General features: G+C 37.9%; 1 pseudogene; it reads left to right on the forward strand.

Moving 5' to 3' along the window:
- The window catches only part of LOC136862945 (dynein axonemal light chain 1-like), a 122,529-nt pseudogene extending 107,494 nt beyond the window's left edge, over window positions 1–15,035 (forward strand).
- The last annotated feature ends 7,371 nt before the right edge of the window (window positions 15,036–22,406 follow it).

Below are 22,406 nucleotides of genomic sequence, written 5' to 3' on the forward strand. Positions count from 1 at the left end.
CTCTCTTGTTTAAAGTGCAGGTGCAAATCTGACACAACATCGTACTCTACATAGCAATATGTTACCAGTCAGTTTTTCATTGCCATACTGCCATACTGTCTTATACTAGGGACAACAGACCATTCTGCCTCATTGCCTTTTGATTATTATTATTTATATCAATATGGCTTTTTTTCGTTGCTTTGGTGTCAGATATGTTTATTTTACAGGAATTATTATATGTGTATGTTAGATTAAACTACCTAGGTTGGGCATTATTATTTTTCTCCTTAGTAGAATAATAAGGCTTCAATGCTGTAGATCGGAGGAAAAGAAAGTCATTTACATTTACTTAATTTGCGATTTATCTGTCAAGATATCTATGTAATTATTTATATCATTACTTTGTGTTTCTTCACTAACCTCCTCAACAGTTAGTTCCTCGGCATCGTCATTTAGGCCTACATCTTCTTGTTCTGCTTCAGTCGCGGCTACTTTATCCTTGCCTACAGTTCTCGTATTCCTCTTCATTGGTACTGGGATGTCTAAAAGGTCCTCTTCATCACTATATTGAAGTCTTCAATGTCAGATGCCTCACCATTCTCCAGTATGTCTAAAATTATAGATGCGTAATTTGGATCACTGGGATTGAGTCGTTCGGGAGCCATATTTTTCTTCAATTGAGACAACGAAGTGCCTAAACATTGAAAATGTTAACAACCAGGTTATTCACATTTTAGAAACTGTTTCAAAGACACTGAATAACTTAATAAATTACTACTAGAACACATAATTAGACGTAGTCGAACTTTGAGGTTATGAACTGCTAAGCATAACTTGGGTCCAGATGTACATTACAATGTACACTGACTTTGCCCCATAAAACAGCACATCATGCCTATATGATTTAAGTTGCATTATTATGGTATAATTCTTTCATGACATCTGGTTTATAAACACACAAAACAAGACCACTATTGTAACTAAATACATAATTATACCCAAAAACAATAGCACTTACCTTCATCAGCATGGTTTGTGTTCTCCATATTCATTGTTTACAGTTGAAGTTCGTATTTCCAATCACAGAGGGCAGTAAAAACTGAAGTAGTGCATAGATAGGATGTACATTACGGTGTACAAACAGTCACCAGCATCAAAAGAGCTACTGGGGTTTATGTAAGGGGCATGAAAAGTTATGTACATTATAATGTACACCAGGTCTGAAGGGGTCAAGGTAGCATGTGTATGATAGAATGTGGTAATGAATTTAACTTTATTTATTGGTTTATGGTCATCTTTACTTAAATATTTTATATGCTGAGTAGTTGTAAAATAGAATTTGTCATCACATTAATTAATGCTTTCCAAGTTGACTGCAGTTGTGATGTTTGAATGTGTAGTTAATAATAGGGTTAATAGGGTCTTCAGTTTGACTTAAAGCGGACCAGTTTATTGTGGTAAATATCTCTGAGCTGAGGACATGATAATAAGCTTTTGGGCTTTTGCCTTGTCTCGAAAACAAGGTGAAACGTTTAGCAGGGAATTTGCTCTGTGTCTTAAGAAGAAAATCTCGACTGTTCACGAGGAAGACTCGTGGAGAAGTCTGAAAGGTGATCAGTCTTACAAATCGCCTTACAACAAGACACTTCCCAAGAAAAGTTCCTCAAACAGAGAGGAAAAGAAGGAACCCCCATCAAAGATGTGTAGTAAGCAGAAGAAATAAAATCAGGAAAGACTCCAAGTTCCTGTGCAAGGAATGTGATGTAGGGTTCTGCATCAAAAATTGCTATGAGCAGCACCACACTCACTGACTCACTCACTCCATAGGCTTCTGAGGGACATGAAGTTCCCGTGCCAATCACACGATCCTCTTCCATCCTTTTTGATCTTGAGCCTGCTTTTCCCAGTTATCAATTGAGAGGGTCCGGCATACCTTGTTGATCTCTTTCTTCCAAGTGCTTTGGGGTCTTCCTGAAGGTCTCTTCTCATTAAGAGATCCCTTGTATAGATCTACTGGTGCTCTGCTATCCTGCATCCTCAGTACATGTCCAGCCCAGCGCAGTCTGTTGGATTCTATCACACCCATTAGAGTGTGTTGTTGAGAGAGGGTGTAAATCTCATAATCAGATCTCTTCTGCCAGCTTTGAGAGGTAGGATCAAATCATGGGCCAATTATTTTTCCATAAAATTTATTCTCAAATACTTTCAACTGGATCAAATCATGGACCAATTATTTTCTATAAAATTTATTCTCAAAGACTTTCAACTGCTGCTGCTCTTTCTTGATTATACTCCATGTCTCGGAATCATACAGAAGTACTGGTCAAATGATTGTATTGTAGAAAATCATTTTTGCATTCGTTGTTGAAAACTTGGAGCCTAACTTTGGGCTCAGAGTAAAATGCCTTATTTGCATTCTTAATTCTAGCTTGGTGTTCTTGTTGCCTATGGTTTTGCTCATTGATTAATTCACCAAGGAATTTAAACTCTTCTACTCTTTTAAATATATATTTCCCAATCTTCAACCTCCTCATCTGTCAGCCTCCTCCTCATGATTCGGTCTCTGTACAACCATGTAATGTGTCTTTTTATCATTTACCCGCAAGCATTACCACACACTTATGTATTTTTAGGAGTGAATGAAACTGTAATGCATGTTGTGTGTGTGTGTGTGTGTGTGTGTGTGTGTGTGAGAGAGAGAGAGAGAGGGGAGATAATCTAGTGTATAATAAATATCCTGCAGAGTCACAATTACAGAACAGATTAAAGGAGAATGTCTTTCATTTATTTAGAAATATGATGTAAATAGAAACACACTGTTGTCAAATAAATTCAGCTCACGTGTGTCTGTGCACCAGAAAATACTCAGCACCCTAAGGCTTCATTAAGATACAGCCCCGGCATTTGCTTGTGTGAAAATGGGAAACAGTAGGAAACTATTTTCAGGGCTTCGATGGTGGGATTAGAACCCACAATCTTTCAAGTGTAAGCTCACAGCTATGCGATCCTAACCATATGGCCAACGTACTCAGTGACATGCTCTATGGCAATACGAGAGGATAGAGTACCTTCCACAAAAACACCCCCCACACTGTCATCACATCTTCTTAAAATTTGGTTGTGGGCATTTTACTGGCTGCATGCATTCATCATACCCAAACTCTCCCATCCGACTGCCACACAGTATGGTGATTCATCACTCCAAATTATGCGTCTCCAGTCGTCCATAGACAGTGGTAGCCCTCCTCATACTATTGAACACGACTCTTAGATTTAAAAAAATATAAAATGCCATTTGTTCGGGCCGTTGAATTATAGAGATTTTTTCCCCTACTTGCACCGTATGATATCAACCTGCATGTAATTGGAATTGCGGAAGTGTAGAGTGGTGAATGTGAGGAAACATTTTTGCTAGTGGCTTTACTTCGCACTGACACAGATAGGTCTTATGGCGACGATGGGACAGGAAATGCCTAGGAGTTGGAAGGAAGCGGCCGTGACCTTAATTAAGGTACAGCCCCAGCATTTGTCTGGTGTGAACATGGGAAACCAAGGCTGCCAATTATGGGATTCGAACCCAAATATCTCCCTGATGCAAGCTTACAGCAGCGCGCCCCTAACCGCACGGCCAACTCGCCCGCTATGTGAGGAAAGGAACATTAAGTACGACATAAACACCCAGTCCCAAGGCCAGGGATATTAATAAGTGACTCTTAGCGTTCAATGGAAAAATGTGCTGTTTATGGGCAGGTACCTGAGCTTTGAACCTTGGCACTGACAACCGTGGCATTACTTGCAAAATTAGTGGCATTGTGGAATTCATGGGTGATAGTATCTCATGATATCATGCGATTTTCCCAAATCATTTTGTTCATTGTTCGACATAGTGATGAGCAACGTTCTCGCTCGGGACTCTCGAGACTGACGTCGTAGATCTCGAGACTCTCGCGAGAATCTCAAGACCGATCCAAGAAACCGAGCTATCGAAACTGTCCGTAATGGCGGCAGCTGGTGTGCTAGCATGCGTTTGTTTTGATTTGTGTAAGCCGTGTTGTTACAAAATATTTACGGAAATTTGAATATTATTAATCGTACATTATGTTTATTTATGGTCTTAAGAAGGTTATAGATCCTCTTTGAGTGCCGTAAGAAGCTGTTTGTTGTCAAAGAGCTTATTTATGCCAACAGTATCGGTGGTGATTAGGTTAATGTTGATTCTCGTGTTCTTCTCTGAAAGTATTTCCTTTATTTTTAGTTACATATGCAATATGTTTATAGTTTAATGTGCTGTGTGCCTGGATGTAAGTAAGAGCTTCAGTGTACCCGTTTCCAAAAGACCTAGTATTAGGGCAAAATTGGGTTAAGAGCATTCGTGAGGAAAACTTCGAACCGAATCATGGGACTAATATTGTTGTGTGCATTGATCATTTCATCATTTTTGAAATCAAATATATTGTAAAGGAAGACATTATATACGGTACCCATAGAAGGTGGTGATATAATGCGAGTGCCGCGCAAACTTCCGAAGTTAAAAGTAATGATGCCTATCCTAGCATTTGCCCTATCAGCCAACGTACCTTACTACAAAGAAAATTAAATCAGTCCCAGAAATATCCGGAAAAACAAGACCAAATTTATGACTAAATTAATCTTAAACGGTGGTGCAAGAATGATGTAATTAATTTTCAACGTTTTACAATGAACATGTGTAAACTAAACCTAACCCCGTTTCCGGTGAGTGAACATGAGCATTACGTTCTTTTTTTATATATAAAATACAACTATGCCATCAATTCTGGTGAGTTTTAAGGTGACGAGTGCTTTAGATGGTCAAGTGTATCATACAAATATCGCGTGTACCTTCTCAAAATACAGGTGGATTTTGGAAGGTTGAAATTTTGTTGGAGAAATTTGTTTGCTTGTTTTGAAAAATGGACTTTGGTTAATGGTGGTGTTACATAGTATTTCATGTTAAGGTTAATAATGTTCTTTGTTGACATCGTATTTGCTGACCGGAGATTCATATGTGAAATATTTTTGTACTCTGTGTCTGTTTCAACCTGACGTTGATACAATAATTCTCCCTTCGTTATTTTCCCTTCTGAAATTTCATTTATGCTTACAATACGCGATAACGCTACTTTTGGTGTTTGATTACCGGTATGCATATTTTGAGTTAGTGAGTTGCATTTCATGACGTTCGACTTGTAATATTTTCTTTAGGTGACTCGGAATAAACATGCATAACCTCTCCCTCAACCTCTCATATCGCACACCGATGTCCGCCATGTTCTTTCTGGATTACGGTCTCATGTAATTGTAGTCGGTCTTGACTGATCCTCTTGTAGTGCAAGCTGTGCGATGTACGGTACCAGTAACTACGACTGTAAACTTGATAGTATATCATTGGCAGTTATTGCGTGAACCAATGTTCTCATATGAAAACGTGTGAGCCAATACATTTTGTCAAAAGCCTGGAAAAGTACAGCATGTTCAACTATGAAACCATTAATACCATTAACGGATGTGAAAGCAGAATGTCAGTATCTTAAACTGTTCATGACTTATTTGGGGGTGGACATCTTAACTGAATAACCCTGCATAATATGTGAATAACTGTAGATTGGGCGTACACCTACTTGGATAATAGAGGCGTGCATTAATCGAACTTGAGACGGGTAAGAAGTGCTTTGCTACATATGCAACTCCCATTACACATGAGTGGAAGGTGTAATCTAAAATGTCCGATTTTGCTTCAATTCATTCTGCAGGGGAGATGGACAACGCTCTCGAGATCAATTCACGTGTGCTGCGAGCTGTGCGACGTCCCAGTAGCCTAACTATGAGTGTAAGCTTGATACTTATCATCAGCAGTTCTCATATGGAAACGTGTGTGACGATAAATTTTGTCAAAAGCTTAGGAAAGCACTGCATGTTGAACTAGGAGCTCCTTAATACCATTAACGAAAGTGAAGACAGACTGCCAGTATCTTAAACTGTTCACGAGTTATTTCAGGTGGACTTCTTAGCTGAATAACCTGTATAATTTGTTTATAACTGTTATTAGGATGTAAACCTACCTGGATGCCTCACAATCGTTGTAGGTAGTGTAGCTTCTTGTGATTAAGACCGGGATGGAGGTGTTCTGTGACTATTCCTTTTCATTTATATTATGTGTTTTTAAGTGTCGGATCATCACACAAGTATTTCCGCCGACGTATTTTACTTCTTTTGAATAAACAACACAGCGGGATGTGCTTCGTGGCATCTCTTCAAAATAACCGACATCCACGACTTACGTTGCATTTTGGACATCGTCTTCAAGTTGTCGCGTACAATACAGTAGACACAATTACACATTGCACTGTCATATACCGAAGTACCTAATTATTATTATTAACAAACACATCGCAAATGGGAAATATCCCGATGGCAATGGTCACTTACAGTAGGGTAATAATAACCAGCATTCTGATGTGGGCAAGTTTTCCTCCGTAAACAGGACCATAAAAGATTGGAATAAATTACCTGCAGCAGTCTTTGATAGATTCTCTTGCGGTATCACATCGTTTAAGAAGATGATTAGTGGTAGTATAAAGTGAAAAGTGAAAGCTCTAACGACGGACACTGAATTTGTGATTTTCTGCTGGATTTAGAATGTTAAACTAGCAGTATTTCTTCTAATATTTTCTCTCCATGGAATTGCTTGTTGTACTCTTGTTGGTGTAGTTGTTGGGTAGATATGTTTTAACTTCAATATCACTTGTAGTGTTAAGCTAGTAGTTTCAACCTATAGTATTTAAACCCATAGTGTTAAGTAATGGAAATACTTAAGTTGTGTGTGAATTTGTGTATAATGATGCTGGATTTAGAAAGTTAAACTAGTAGTATTTCTTGTCATATTTTCTTTCGTTGTTGTTTGTCGTTATAGTTGTAGGGTAACGATGGTTTAACTTCACTTTATTATCACTTGTAAAGTTAAGCAAGTAGAAATCTCAACCTATTGTATTGTAAGCGGTAGTGTTAAGCACTGGAAATACTGAATTTGTGTATGATGATGCTGGATTTAGAATGTTAAATTAGTAATACTTCTTGTAATATTTCCTTTCCATGGAATTGCTTGTTGTACTCTTGTTGTTGTTGGGTAATTATGCTAACTTTACATATGACGCGAATAATTGTAAGGAACTATGGTAAGGAATTATTTCCTTCGTCACTAAAATATCGGTACACACAAGCAGTGGTCATAATATGATACTGAATGTGGGGTCTGATAACGAAGTACACCTACCTGTCGAAAGAATTGGAGCAAACTCAAGCATTTTAGATTACACATTCCACTCATGCGTAATGGTGGTTGCATATGCAGCAGGGCGCTTCTTGCTTCGCCTCGAGTTCGAATAATGCACGCCTCTAGTATCCAGGTAGGTGTACCTGCAGTAGCCGTCAGTTTCTGTACTTGGCCTATTCATTCGTGTACTTACTACTGCATACAATATTAAATGCGTATCCTTTATAATTATGTTATACTGCGTCAAAATATACCTCGCTAGAAATGAGAGAAATTAACTCCTTGTCGCTTGTTGACACTTATTTACGGAATGGTGAAGGTGCGTGGTTTGCTATTCGCATACTCTGCGAAAACAACATACAGCTCCGACTACCTGTAGGCCTACGACACGCTTGCTCGCCACACAATGCGAGGACAACCTTCTCGAGATCTCTCGAAATTTCTCGCGAGAAATGGTGTCTGCGCTAGTATCGGAAAATCTTGAGATCTCGTCTCAGACTGCCCATCACTACCTTACAATGTTATAGAGTATTCGAGTCATAATTAGGTACTTCGATATATGATGGTGCAATACGTAATTGTGTCTAATTGTACGCGACAACTTTAAGACGATGTCCGAAAGGCAACGTAAGTCATGGATGTACGTTATTTGAAGAGATGCCACATAGCATAGCCAGCTGTGTCGTTTATTCAAAAGGAATAAAGCACGTCAGCAGAAATACTCCTTGGATGATCCGGCACTTAAAAACACTAGTGGCGTTAGGTGGGGAGGCAGTTGCCCCCACTTTGTGGAGAAAACATTGCATTTGTATTCCATTTTAGCCGACTGAAACTGATGACATATTTTAAAAGCAATTTATTCAAGCCCTGTTTACTTTTCAGCTCTTACTCTATTTTCTTAAATTATTACAAAGGTTTTGACGGAAATACGCACAAAATATCGTTTGTCGCGGCTAACCAATTTGCATAGCGCAACAACAAGTAGTGAAGACTTTGTATTTGCATGTGCTGTGAGGAAGGGTGGCAGTCTTTTATTTGCCAAAGTTATGGACACTGAGGTATGATGCACCCGCTTGCCGTGCGCATTCGTCAGTCTGGCAGTCTCTTTAGTGTCTGCTAGTTTCTTAGTATGTAGTCATTAAATAAATTGAAGGGGTGATAGGAAAAACAACCCTTGTCAATACAAACACTTTTTTCAGGAGAGTGAAGAAACATTACACCTTCATTCCTTAAAGGAGTATAACACTGAAATTATAGATTTACATTGCTTCATGCTTTATCAATGTATTCTTTGTATTAGATTTAGTTATTTAAGAAAACTGTTCAAGTTATTGTGCGTTTTTTGGGACGTTCACGTTGACAAGGGTTATTTTTCCTAGAAATTCAAATCAGTAATGTGGACATAAACAACCGTATAAGGCAACTCCTTCTTGTACTTCTCCTAACAATAACATTATGACACCTAAGTATCCAAATAAAACACTGAAACAATTCTTACAGCATATTAAAATAAATTGAACCATCATATTCTAGTTTTCATTAGACAGGTTTTTTCAGTTCCTCTTTCACCTGCTAACCTATCTCTATTCGTCTTCACCGCTGCTATTATCTGACAGATCAACTTCAATATCATTATCGACTTCAGAATCTCCGGCAACATGCATTTCAAGTGATTTGTAAAATAACACACTGCTGGCCTTCAACATACCACACAGTATTTTCAAATCTCCAAGTTTTCCAGGATTCAGAGGAATGGGGCCTTTGTAGAGTCTCTTCAGTCACAGTTCGTTTGGCCGTTTTGTCCTATTTCTTATAACACATGATCTCCAACCGCCATTGTAAGTACGTTTGACTGCAAGGAACTCGTGTTCTTGTGTTATTCTGAGCATTCTAGCTTCCTTAAGTTTAACTGCTGCCCCGGGATTCTTCAGAAAAACTTCTCAACAGAATCTTTGACGTCATATAGGTCATCTTGATCAACATTGAGAACAAAGGGCTAGGTTTTGACCGTCATTTTCGCATTATTTCATCCCATTCAGATGGAGTTTCAACAATAATTATCCTCTTCATTTTCTCTATGATAGAGAAATCTTGGTCATTTGGTAAGTACGAGTGGCCTCGAATTGGGAAAATGTAGGTGATTGACTTAAACATTTTGAAACAGTGGACTAGCATGTACAGAAAATAAACCATCACATAGTTCTTATTCTGCCCTGAGCAGCCATCTGATAACAGCACAAGATCCTCTTTCAAGTTATCGTGATTATTGCAAAAGTAATTAAGAAGAAGTGAGGTAACACAGTTTTGACCCTTTTTTCCTACACATTCACTATACACATACAGAGACACCCTATCATCACTGAGATCATGTAACCCAAACACATAATACCATAGCTGGCGAGCATAGAAGACAGCATTGGTTTGTATATGTGGAACGGGTAAATTCTGCATGAAGTCAAAGGATAATACTGACACTAATCCTTCACGAGCTTTCTGTTTCCATTTCCTCTTCAGCTCATAGAATGCCTCTGCTTTTCTTAGGTGAAGTTCTTTCTGGGTAAGAAGCTGTCGTTTGTCCTCTTCAGTTGAAGAATTAATGTTTTGCAGAAGCTGGTCACAAGTTCTGCACGTATCAGATCGTGGAACACCGAACTTTAGATTGAATTTACTTACACACCAATATGCTTTGTATGGTACAGCAATCTGGTACAAGTCCAAAAACATTTGATGCATCTGCTTAACTGTCAAAGTCTCGGGCAAATATGAAGTGTGTGGATTGTCATGGAGAGAGTAGTGTGATTGCCTGGATTTGAATGATCTAATGTGATCTTGTACAAGATATTCTATTTCATTAGGCATTTGGTTCGGCCTAGGTCCATATTTACCTCTGCGTTCCAAGGGTGCCTTTCGGGAGGTTACGAGTGATGACTGAATAGTGCGCAACCTAGCTCTAGTTATTCCATGGATACTCATAAAAGCATTTCGACATACCGCAATATCTTCATACACTTGTGTTTCTCCTGGAATCTGCACCCTTACTTTACAATGAAACGCAGCACTATGAGTGAACTTGGTGGGCTTTGAACTTGAGTCTTCGTCTTCTTCTGAAATGAATTCATTGTTCTTTTCTTCTATTGTAACCTTTTTGTTTGTTAAAAATGAAGCCATGTTTTCCAGTGTTGACTTAGTTAAATGTAGCAAAGGCTTTTCAGTCTGTCAAACACATAGCAAATACAATGTAAATTAAAACACTAAAGGCATATCTGTAAAACACACACTAACATATAAAGAATGACATGTTTCGTTCTACAAGAACATCCTCAGATTCTATCAAATCACTTAAAATAAGCTTATATATGTACAGTATTGTTTACGTAGCGTAAACTTGTCAATGATAGAGAGATAAGTGATAACATGAAACAGTAATGACAAAAAATGCCGATGTTAAGTCTGTTGTCACCAAACACTATTTCAGGACTGTGGTCATGGAAATTCGGCAGTCTAGATAAATACGTAAGTTTTTCACTATATTATAATTGTATATAATTTATTTTTTGTCATTACTGTTTCATGTTATCACTTATCTCTCTATCATTGACAAGTTTACGCTACGTAAACAATACTGTACATATATAAGCTTATTTTAAGTGATTTGATAGAATCTGAGGATGTTCTTGTAGAACGAAACATGTCATTCTTTGTATGTTAGTGTGTGTTTTACAGATATGCCTTTAGTGTTTTAATTTACATTGTATTTGCTATGTGTTTGACAGACTGAAAAGCCTTTGCTACATCTATTGTAACCTGACGAGATCTTCTTTGTTTGATAGCGGCTAACGTTATCATCCCAGCTAAATATGAATCTTGCAGTTCCTTGTAATGTAACGTGTAAAACGACTGGAAAATATCATCTCTCTGATTTGGTCCTACTGCAATAAAGCATTTGTATCTCTTGCACCTGCAAAACTAAACCAATAAACACATTCACATTTTCTTTACATATAACGCACATATCCACTGTCATATAGGCATTATATAAGTATCATTTCAATAATGGCAAAAATACCACAACATTACATTCTTGTATCAGGATGTTAACAAGATTTTGGAGGTTAGAAAAGATATTCGAATTACCTGCAGTCATCTCCAACTCTCTTGGCACTTATTTGTTTGCCTAAATGGTTAATATGTGCTTCACCACTGAGTTTTGCTTTCTTGATTAGGACCTTTTTATGAAGTGCTCTCTTTCGCTTTCGAGGCCTAATATCAAGAGCTACATCATTGCAGCTGTTATCATCCATGTTGTTATTCCTTCAATGCAAGTGTTGCCAAACTTCTGAGAAAAACAACCCATGTCATTTGACAAGGGTCGTTCTTCCAGAACTGGCACTTGACATAGGTTGTTTTTCCAGAACCACTGATATTATCAAAGGCTATATTCTTTGACAAGGCCTGTTTTTCTCGAAACCATAAACATAAACAGATGCCAGACGTCATGCACTCCCCGTTGATATCGATAACTCGTTTTCGACAAAAAAGTGACATGGGTTCTTTTTCCTATCAACCCTTCAATTATTTTGTTCTATTACGCCTTACTTCTATTAAATTGTAATACATGTGTAATTGTTCCTTTGATGAAAGTTTTATTGTATAGTATTGAATCAACATCTCATAAAAACTCTTATTACCGCACTTAAGTTCGTAAACTGTTACCTCTCTGTCGAAACTCGCTCAGAGAGCTTCAAATACTTACCATTTTGTAGATTTTTTCACTTTTATGTACATCCTCGTCGCATTATCCCACGATCCCGGGTTCTTTTTGTCTGTGCAGTTTTCTGTCCCCTCACTTCTAATTCCCAATCTCTATTACTGCTTAGAAACGCATAATATCAATGAAGAGTAATCGTCACAAAAAACCTGTTAGTGGGGGCGGTATAATAATACCTACGGTATCCCCTGCCTGTCGTAAGAGGCGACTGTAAGTGGCTCTTAACTTGGGAGCGTGAGTTGGCGACGACGGGGCCCTCAGGTGAGTCATGACATTGCTTCCACTTGTGTTAGGCTCCTCACTTTCATCTGCCCTACCCGTCCTCCCTCGATCAACTCTTGTTCTTTTCCGACCCTGACGGTATTACAACACTCGAGGCTTAGGGCGTTTTTCAATTTCACGCCTTTCGTGGCCCTTGTCTTCCTTTGGCCGACACCTTCATTTTTCGAAATGTCGGATCCCTTCCATTTTTTCTCTCTGATTAGTGGTGTATAGAGGATGGTTACCTAGTTGTACTTCATCTTAAAAAATAATCACCACCACCACCATCTGCCACAGAACAACTCCGGCTTGGTCTACACCACAAGACGCTACCCTGCCGATAATTGCATGGTATCCAGGCAGGTGTACGTCCTATTTACAGTTATTAATAAATTATACATAAAGGTTATTCAGCTAAGATGTCCACCTGAAACAATTCTTGAACCGTTTAATATACTGACATTCTGTTTTGACTTTCGTTAATGGTAATAATGTTATAAAGTATTCCCGTCATAATTAGGTACTTCGATATATGACAGTGCAATGTGAAATTGTACTAGTTGTACGCGACAACTTGAGGACAATGTCCGAAACGCAACGTAAGTCGTGGATGTCAGTTATTTTGAAGAGATACCACATAGCACAGCCCGCTGTGTTTTTATTCAAAAGAACTAAAATACGTCCACAGAAAAACTTCTGTGGTTATCCGACACTTAAAAACATATATTATAAATGAGGAGGAATAGTCACAGAACACTTCTGGTCCGGTCTGAATCACAAGAAGCTACACTGCCGACAACGAATGTGAGGCATCCAGGTAGGTTTACATCCTAATAACAGTTATTAACACATTATACAGGTTATTCAGCTAAGAAGTCCAACTGAAATAACTCGTGAACAGTTTAAGGTACTAGCATTCTTTCTTCACTTTCGTTAATGGTATTAAGGAGCTCATAGTTCAACATGCAGTGCTTTCCTAGACTTTTGACAACATTTATCGTCACACACGTTAACATATGAGAACTGCTGATGATAAGTATCAAGCTTACACTCGTAGTTAGGCTACTGGGACGTCGCACAGTTCGCAGCACACGAGAATTGATCTCGAGGGCGTTTCCCATCACCCCTGCTGAATGAATTGGAACAAAGTCGGGCATTTTATATTACACATTCCAGTCATGTGTAATGGGGTTGCATATGTAGCAAAGCACATCTTCCTCGTCTGAAGTTCGAATAATGCACGCCTCTAGTATCCAAGTAGGTGTACATCCTATCTACAGTTATTCATAAATTATGCAGGGCTATTCAATTAAGATGTCCACCTTAAATAAGTCGTGAATAGATTAAGATACTGACATTCTGTTTTCACTTTCGTTAATGGTATTGAGGGGGCCATTATTGAACATGCTGTACTTTTCCGGGCTTTTCACAAAATTTATCGGCTCACACGTTTCCTTATGAAAACGTTATTTCGTGCAATAACTGCTTATGGTATACTATAAAGTTTACACTCGTAATTACTGGGGCGGGGCACAGATTGCAACACAGGAGAATCGGTCTCCAAATTCTCCCGAGAGTCTCGAGATCCGTGAAGTCAGTCTCGGGAGTATCAAGCGAGAGCGTTGCCCATCACTATTGTAAGGAATTATTTCCCCTGTCACCAAAATATCGGTAAACACAAGCAATGGTCATATGTTATTGAACGTGGGGTCTGATAACGACGTACACCTACCTGTCGAAAGAATTGGAGCAAACTGAAGCATTTTAGATTACACATTCCACCCATACGTAATGGTGGTTGCATATGCAGCAAGGCGCATCTTGCCTCGTCTCGAGTTCGAATAATGCACGCCTCTAGCATCCAGGTACATGTACCTATAGTACCCGTCAGGTTCTGTACTTAAACCACTCATTCGTGTACCTACCAGTGCATACAATGCCAGAATGGGTATCCTTTATAATTATGTTACACTGCTTCAAAATAGACCTCGGTAGAAATGAACGCCCTAATCCCTTGTTGACACATATTTACGAAATGGAGAAGGTCCGTGGTTGGCTATTCACATACTCGTCACAAACAACACTCAGCTCCGACTACCTGTAGGCCTACGACACGCTGCCCGCCGCGCAATGAGGGGACAACGCTCTCGAGATCTCTCGACATTTCTCGCGAGAAAGAGTGCCTGCGATAGTCTCGAGAAATCCCGAGAAATCTCGAGACCTCGTCTCAGACTGCCCATCACTACCTGTGGGTCAACATACATAGCCTACATGGCCGTAGTTTTAATGTGGTTGTGTGTTCTCATTTCCACAATTACATCGCTGACAACTTGAGAAGGGCAGAAATGGTCAACTGATTGTCTATGGGGAAGCATCGTCTTATTAATCAGTGCATCAGCAGTGACATACATATAAAACACTGTAATCATGAGGTAATAAATAAATAAATTCAATTTATTACAATGGATAAAAATCCACTGCACACCAGTTGCGGAACTTCTGTTATATGATAGTAATGTAAGGACATTAAATCCAATGACGAACTCTACCATAATGTTGAACGGCATGCAGTTCTACATGCTTATAGTACATGTTTTGTTTTCAGGTAATCCACTATGTGACTCTCTTGAGGAAGCTGCCTGGAAGGCAGAAGCTATAAAAAAACTTCCAAATCTTAAAAAGTTGGATGGTGAACCTGTAATTAGAGAAGAGGCTGTACCAGAACAGAGCTAATCATACACTCATGAAGGAAAGAAACCCGTTAGAGAAATACATAACTGTGTGAAGAGGATCTTGGAATATGTCAAATCCTACATAACAATTTTATCAGAAATTCCTCTGTTGGGTAATTACTGGAAATTAAGATGTTATTAAAGAATTTTAATTTTCAGACAGCAAATACACAAAACATTACTCAATTTCATGTTTTATGAATGAAACCCTGGTATTATTTTATTCATATATTTTCTTATAAACTTGCAAAAGTCCAAAAGAATAACAGAAAATGTTTTTCATCGTCTGTTATATTACAGTACCTTTGACACAATTGGTACCATTGGCCTTATTGCATGGACTGAGACCTTGAGTATTCGCGGAGAGTACATATTCCTGCGCAATGAGACATCTTAATGATGTAAGTTGTATGAGCAGTCGCGTTGATCCAGGAAGGGTGGACCTTATGTCGTGTTACCGAGGACTTCAATCTCTTCCTGTCTGTTATTTATTTGTTATGGAATCTATACAACAAGACAGGTCATTTCATCAGGTAAGTTGGACAAGGTTTTCAGTGCATCATCACACAAAATGACCTATATCCAGTCATTTCTGAGTTGTGTAGTCGTACCAGCAGTGCCAGAGAACTGCCACAAGATCTGAGAAGGGCAGCAGGAGTCACAGTATCCCATCAGACTGTATGATTGCACAAAATGAACCTATAACCCAGACAAACTGTATGGAAGATTTGTGATATCTGAAGCCATCTGTTTTCAGTTATGACAGTTAATTTATACCTATTCGGTTATTCAGTCTGCGAAAACTAATTTTGAATAAATACATTTTTTAACTACCTGAAAAAGGAAACATATGGCAACAGAATTATTACTAAAGAAGAAACAAATGAATTAAGATAGAATGATATGTTTCGTTCTTACAGGAATGACATCAGATTCTATCAAATCACACTCAAAATATTTAGAAATGTATAAACATTTATATTTATTTCCGTTTAAATCCTTAAAAAATTGATACATGGAACTAATCTTGCTGAAGTCCTCACTGCTCTCCTTTCTAGCATAGAATGAGAGTTGTTGAAATACAGGTACTCTGTCATTGGCATGATTCCAGCTGACTAGTCAGTCCGTTGACCTTCCACCATGCCACGTCTCTGCCCTGGCTAGGTCAATGACACACGGTATTTTTGTTTTAAGTGTTTTATGTTTAGTGCTCCTCTTATTATTTTTATTATTATTATTATTATTATTATTATTATTATTATTATTATTATTATTATTATTATTATTATTATTATTATCGTTGTTGTTATTATTATCCTTGCAATAAAGTAGTTTACAGCAATTGATGAATTTCATCTTATTCCAATATCCCTGTTGACAAAATATCCAATTGTCAAGTGAAAATGTCTACCTATTCAACACTTTTTATATCGTAGACTCTATATACAGTGGGACAATTGGCAATATCCAACGTGTTCCTTACGAATAACGTAAATTATCATCTGGAATTTTCCGTCAACATTTTAACTTAATTTTAATGGAATATATCATGATTATAGACAATTACCTTAATTTTAAATCACCATTATATTTTAATTAAGCACTAACTAATTTCCTCCTAAAGAGAGGTGACAGATCTCTATGTAATCTATGTATATTATGTCCATTTTATGAACTGCTCGAATTCATTCAACTTTGTATGATATCTATAAAAATGGTTCTTGCTTGTAAATGTGTGTTTTTCACATAGATAATTACGAGATTGGTGCTCATAGGTACTATTAACTCCAGCATTTGCAAGGCTAATGTCTTTTAATCATTTTAAAAATTATACAGGATGTACTATATAATATATACAGGATGTACTGTATACCTATTCTGACGTATGCAGCTGAGACTTGGGTAAAGAGTCAGAGAGCCGTGAATAGAACACAGGCAAGTGAAATGAATTTTTTGAGAAATTGATAGGAGTGACAAGATGGGATAAGATGAGAAATGAGAAGGTTCGAGATATGGTAAAAGAAGAGCCACTTCAGAATAGGATAGAGGCATCTAGACTTAGATAGTGTGGACACATGAAGAGAATGACAGAGGAAAGAATACCGAGGAGGATGCATGAAATGGAGATAACAGGTTTACTGCCAAGAGGAAGACCAAGATACAGGTGGATGAAAGTAGTGGAAAACTGTGTACAGAGAAGAGGAGAGGATTGGGCAAGAGAGACTAGGGAGAAGTGGTGGGAAGACAAGAGGAGATGGAGAGGCTGATGTTCCAAGCAGACCTGGCCAACAGCTGGAAACTGCAGATGATGATGATGATGATGATCTGCTAATAATGATTTTAAGAGTTCTTAATGTGATTATTATCTTTGTGATCTTAAACTTAAGTCTTCAAGGAACTGAGGAGACAAAACATGTATTACATAAAAATAATGCATAATTAAAGGTATGATATAAAAAGTGGGAAAGATAAGGAAGCTAATAGGAATGGTACTGGTAAGCGTTTGCTGGACTTCTGTGCTAGTATGGGTTTAGCAGTTATGAATACATTCTTCAAGCATAAGGCTATTCATTGATACACATGGGAGGCTAGGGGTACCAGATCCATAATAGACTATATCTTAACTGACTTCAAATTCAGGAAGTCTGTTAGGAATGTATGGGTTTTCCAGGGATTTTTCGATGATACAGACCACTATCTGATCTGTAGTGAACTAAGTATCTCTAGGCTTAGGATAGAGAAAGTGAAATATGTCTGCAAACGGATAAGGGTAGAAAATCTCCAGGACGAGGAAATTAGACAGAAGTACATGGATATGATTAGTGAGAAGTTTCGAACAGAAGACAGTAAGCAGGTTCAGGATATAGAAAGAGAATGGGTGCCATACAGGGATGCTGTAGTAGAAACAGCAAGGGAATGCCTAGGAACAACTGTGTGTAAAGATAGGAAAAGGCGAATACCTTGGTGGAATGATGAAGTGAGAGCAGTTTGTAAATGTAAAAAGGAGGCTTATCAGAAAGGTCTCCAAACAAGGGCCGAGGTAGTCAGGGAATTGTACATAGGTGAAAGAAACAGAGCGAAATATATAGTTGTTCAATTCAAAAAGAAGTCTTGGGAAGATTTTGGTAATAACCTGGAAAGGCTAGGTCAGGCAGCAGGGAAACCTTTCTGGACTGTAATAAAGAATCTTAGGAAGGGAGGGAAAAATCAAATGAACAGTGTTCTGGGTAATTCAGGAAAACTCATAATAGATAACCAGGGAATCGCTGGTCAGATGGAGGGAATATTTTGAAAAATCTTCTCAACGTAAAAGGAAATCTTCATGGTGGTGTCGCAAACAACCAAGCTCATGGGGAAGAGGAAAATGGTGTTGGTGAAATTACGCCTGGGGAAGTGAGAAGAATGGTAAATAAACTCCATTTTCATAAAGCAACAGGAATAGATGAAATTAGACCTGAAATGGTGAAATATAGTGGGAAGGCAGGGATAACATTGCTTCATAGAGTAGTAAGATTAGCAGGGAGTGTTGGTAATGTACTTTCAGATTGGACAAAAGCAGTAATTGCACCTTTCTATAAAAGCAAGAGAACAGGAAGGATTGCAATAACTATCGAGGTATCTCATTGATTAGTACACCAGACAAAATATCCACTGGCATCTTGGTAGGGAGGGTGCGATCAGTGCTTGAGAGGAAGTTGGATGAATAGCACACGAGGGCGAAACGCAGGCAACCAAGAATAAATTAGCTGGAAAATTTATAATGTCCAATAACGGACCATTATATTGACTAAATTGTTGTCAGTAGGTAAGAAATTCAACAGAATTGAATGTCAGATTGGTGATATAAAGCTGGAACAGGTATTTAGGTTGTGTGTTCTCCCAGGATGGGAATATAGTAAGCGAGATTGAATCAAGGTGTAGTAAAGCTAATGCAGTGATCTTGCAGTTGCGATCAACAGTGTTCTGTAAGAAGGAAGTCAACTCACAGACGAAACTATCTTTACATTGGTCTGTTTTCATACCAACTTTGCTTTACGGGAGCAAAAACTGGGTGGACTCAGGATAACTTATTCATAAGTTAGAAGTAACGGACATGAAAGTAGAATGATTGCTGGTACTAACAGGTAGAACAATGGCAGTAGGGTACTCGGAATGAGGAGATAAAGGCTAAGTTAGGAATGAACTTGATGGATGAAGCTGCACGCATTAATTGGCTTCGGTGGTGGGGTCATGTGAGGCGACTGGAGAAGGATAGGTTACCTAGGAGAGTAGTTGACTCTGTTATGGAGGATAAGAGAAGTAGAGATCAAGACAACGATAGTTAGACTCAGTTTCTAACGATTTAAAGATAAGAGGTATAGAACTAAATGACGTCACAGCACCAGCTGCAAATAGGGATTGTAAATTCACAGAGGCTTGCAGACTGAACGCTGAAAGTCAGAACTGTCTTTAATGATAATGTATGTATGTATAGAATATGTTTATTAGATGGGCCTGTTTACTTGACAGTTGGTTAAAATTGTTTTGTAAACTTGACATTTGAGTTAATTCAAATCAAGCTGTTATTATTATTATTATTCGTTATTAACATAATTTAAATTGTTTTTGAAAACAAGTTCATTAAACAACCACTAAATAGCTTTCAAAACAATTTAAATAATAATAATAATAATAATAATAATAATAATAATAATAATAATAATAATAATAATAATAATAATAATAATAATAATAATAATAGTTATATCCCAGTAGAGTGCGCGCATGTCGACCATAGCATTTATATAGAAACTGTGTTATTCTTTGTAGAAGTTGCTTCATGTCAGTGTATCATGATACACTTTTCAATACAGTATTTGTGTAAGCAAGGTGTTCGTGTTTAATTATAAATGTCATTCGTGTATGGTCATAACAATTGGCGACGAGAAAAACTTTCAAAACGCCAGAGGAAAATGATAATATTTTGTCTGAATACAAAAAATGTTCTGCGATTAGTGACTGAACGGGAATACGACTGTCGTGTTACGTATATAACCTCAACTACGTAAACATCATATTCCTAACATTCAATTATTTTTGTGGGAGACATGACTCAAACATTTCTCCTTGGATGCAGACCAGTTTAAGCACTTTTTGGCAGCAATGCAAGCCAATCAACAGGCACTCTTAGATTAACTGAGAACTCAAGCACCAGTTCAATCTATTCAACCTATTATTAATTCCAATACATTTCTAATTCCACCCTTCGAATATTTCAACCCACAAGCAGAGAACTTTAGAAATTACCGGCAACGTTTTGAAAATTATCTACAATTGAAAAATGTGTTCACCAACAAGAAATACGCCGCTCAGATGCTACTTAATTCGACTGGATCTACGAGTTATAACACATTATCAGCATTAATGGCACCAAAAACACCTAGTGATTTCGATTATGACAATTTAATTGAATCCCTGGAAAAACATCTTTGTCCTAAAAAGAATGTTCTGGTAGCCCAACATAGGTTTTATCCACTTACCAGCTTGAAAATCAACCTATTGCTGACTACGTTACTACATTAAGGCTTGCTACAATTGACGGCGACTTCAATTCTACATGTGAATGTAAGGTAAGCATTGCAGATGTATTCCTAAGAGCACAGTTCATTGGGGGAATTTATGACAGTTCAATTCGTGAACAATTACTCCAGGCAAATGTTCAAGAATTTAACGAAATTGTAACAAAAGCTATCGCTCTTGAAGCATGTAAGTTAGACAGCAAGGAACTGTCACCATCAGCTGTGTACAAGGGTACTAATAATGATTCTGTTCAAAAAATCAATCACAAATCAAGGCAGGACTTATCTCACGATGGTCAAAGCTAAAGCAACATCGGTAAACAAGGCCAGATCAAAAACTGACTACAAGGAATTGGGAATTCAATATATGTGTTTACAATCATCTGGCGAAGGACTGTAGGACTTATTTTAACAATCTGAAATGTAGTTTATGTGGGAAACTCGGCCACATTAAGAAAGTGTGCATACGTATTTTGTTAGCAACGAGAAGGAATTCCAAAATCGACTCTCATTTTCTTCAGGAAGAAGACATTACTCAAACATTCGGTGTTAGCCATATAATAGACATTTTTCAATATCACGACTATCCACATGCGAAGAAATTTTATGCTACAGTTCTTATAGAAGTAATACCCCAGAGATTTGAAGTAGATTCTGGAGCGGGTTTTACCTTGCTATCACGTTCTAGTTTCAAAGCGCCTGACTTACGGTACAACTCCAGAAATCCGATGTTGCATTTCGTTCTTATACTAAGAATGTGTTTTACCTGATGGCAAGGTTAACGTTACTGTTTCTTATCAGAATAGAACTTCATCTGAAGAGTTATATGTAGTACCGGACGACTTCGAACCGCTTCTGGGGCGTGCCTGGTTCCGTCACCTTGGTATTAATCTTCAAGAAATTGGCCGTGAAGCGGCATCAAATACTACTCATATCGATATGCAGTCAGTCGGTAGTATTACTGAGATAATCAAGAGATTTCCAGAAATTTTCGATGAAAAGGTAGGGTGTGTGCCAAATTTGAAATGTCTCTTCAGCTCCGTAAGGATGCCAAGCCAGACTTTCATAAAGAACGTGATGTTCCATATGCCTTACGGGAGAAAGTAGAAAAAGAATTAGACGATTTAGAAGCAGGTGGAATAATCTCAAAAATCAATTATAGTGATTGGGGTTCGCCACTAGTAGTGATTCCAAAGTCCGATGGCGGAGTTCGACTTTGCGTTGATTACAAGATAGGCGTCAATGACAAATTAGTAGCAGCAAACTACCCAATTCGGAAAGTGGATGACATCTTAAATAGCTTGAAAAACTCGAGGAACTCTTGCCGCATGGACATATATAAAGGATATCTTCATCTCCAGGTTAATGACGAGAGCAGCAAGATCAAAACCATATCAACACATCGAGGTACATATCGCATGTATCGTCTTTCCTTTGGTATAAAAACAGCTCCGTCTGAATTTAATAGAATCATAGAACAAGTTTTATCTGGACTATCGAAAACTCATTCATATTTTGATGACATTATTATTCATGGTTTTACAAAAACAGAATGTCAACAAAACCTATTTGCCTGCCTTCAAAGGCTCAAAGAATTCGACTTACATCTAAATCAAATGATGTGTGCTTTCTTTGAAACCAGCATCGAATATCTGAGCCATGTTATTGAATATAATAAAATCATGAAGTCACCAGCAAAAGTTAAAGCAATACTTGAAATGCCTCGTCCGGTCAATACAGACGATGTTCGAAAATTTCTTGGAATGATAACATATTATTCAAGATTCATTCCAAATACTTCAACTATGACCTAC

Source organism: Anabrus simplex, chromosome 2, assembly GCF_040414725.1.
Source record: "Anabrus simplex isolate iqAnaSimp1 chromosome 2, ASM4041472v1, whole genome shotgun sequence".
Lineage (NCBI taxonomy): Eukaryota > Metazoa > Arthropoda > Insecta > Orthoptera > Tettigoniidae > Anabrus > Anabrus simplex.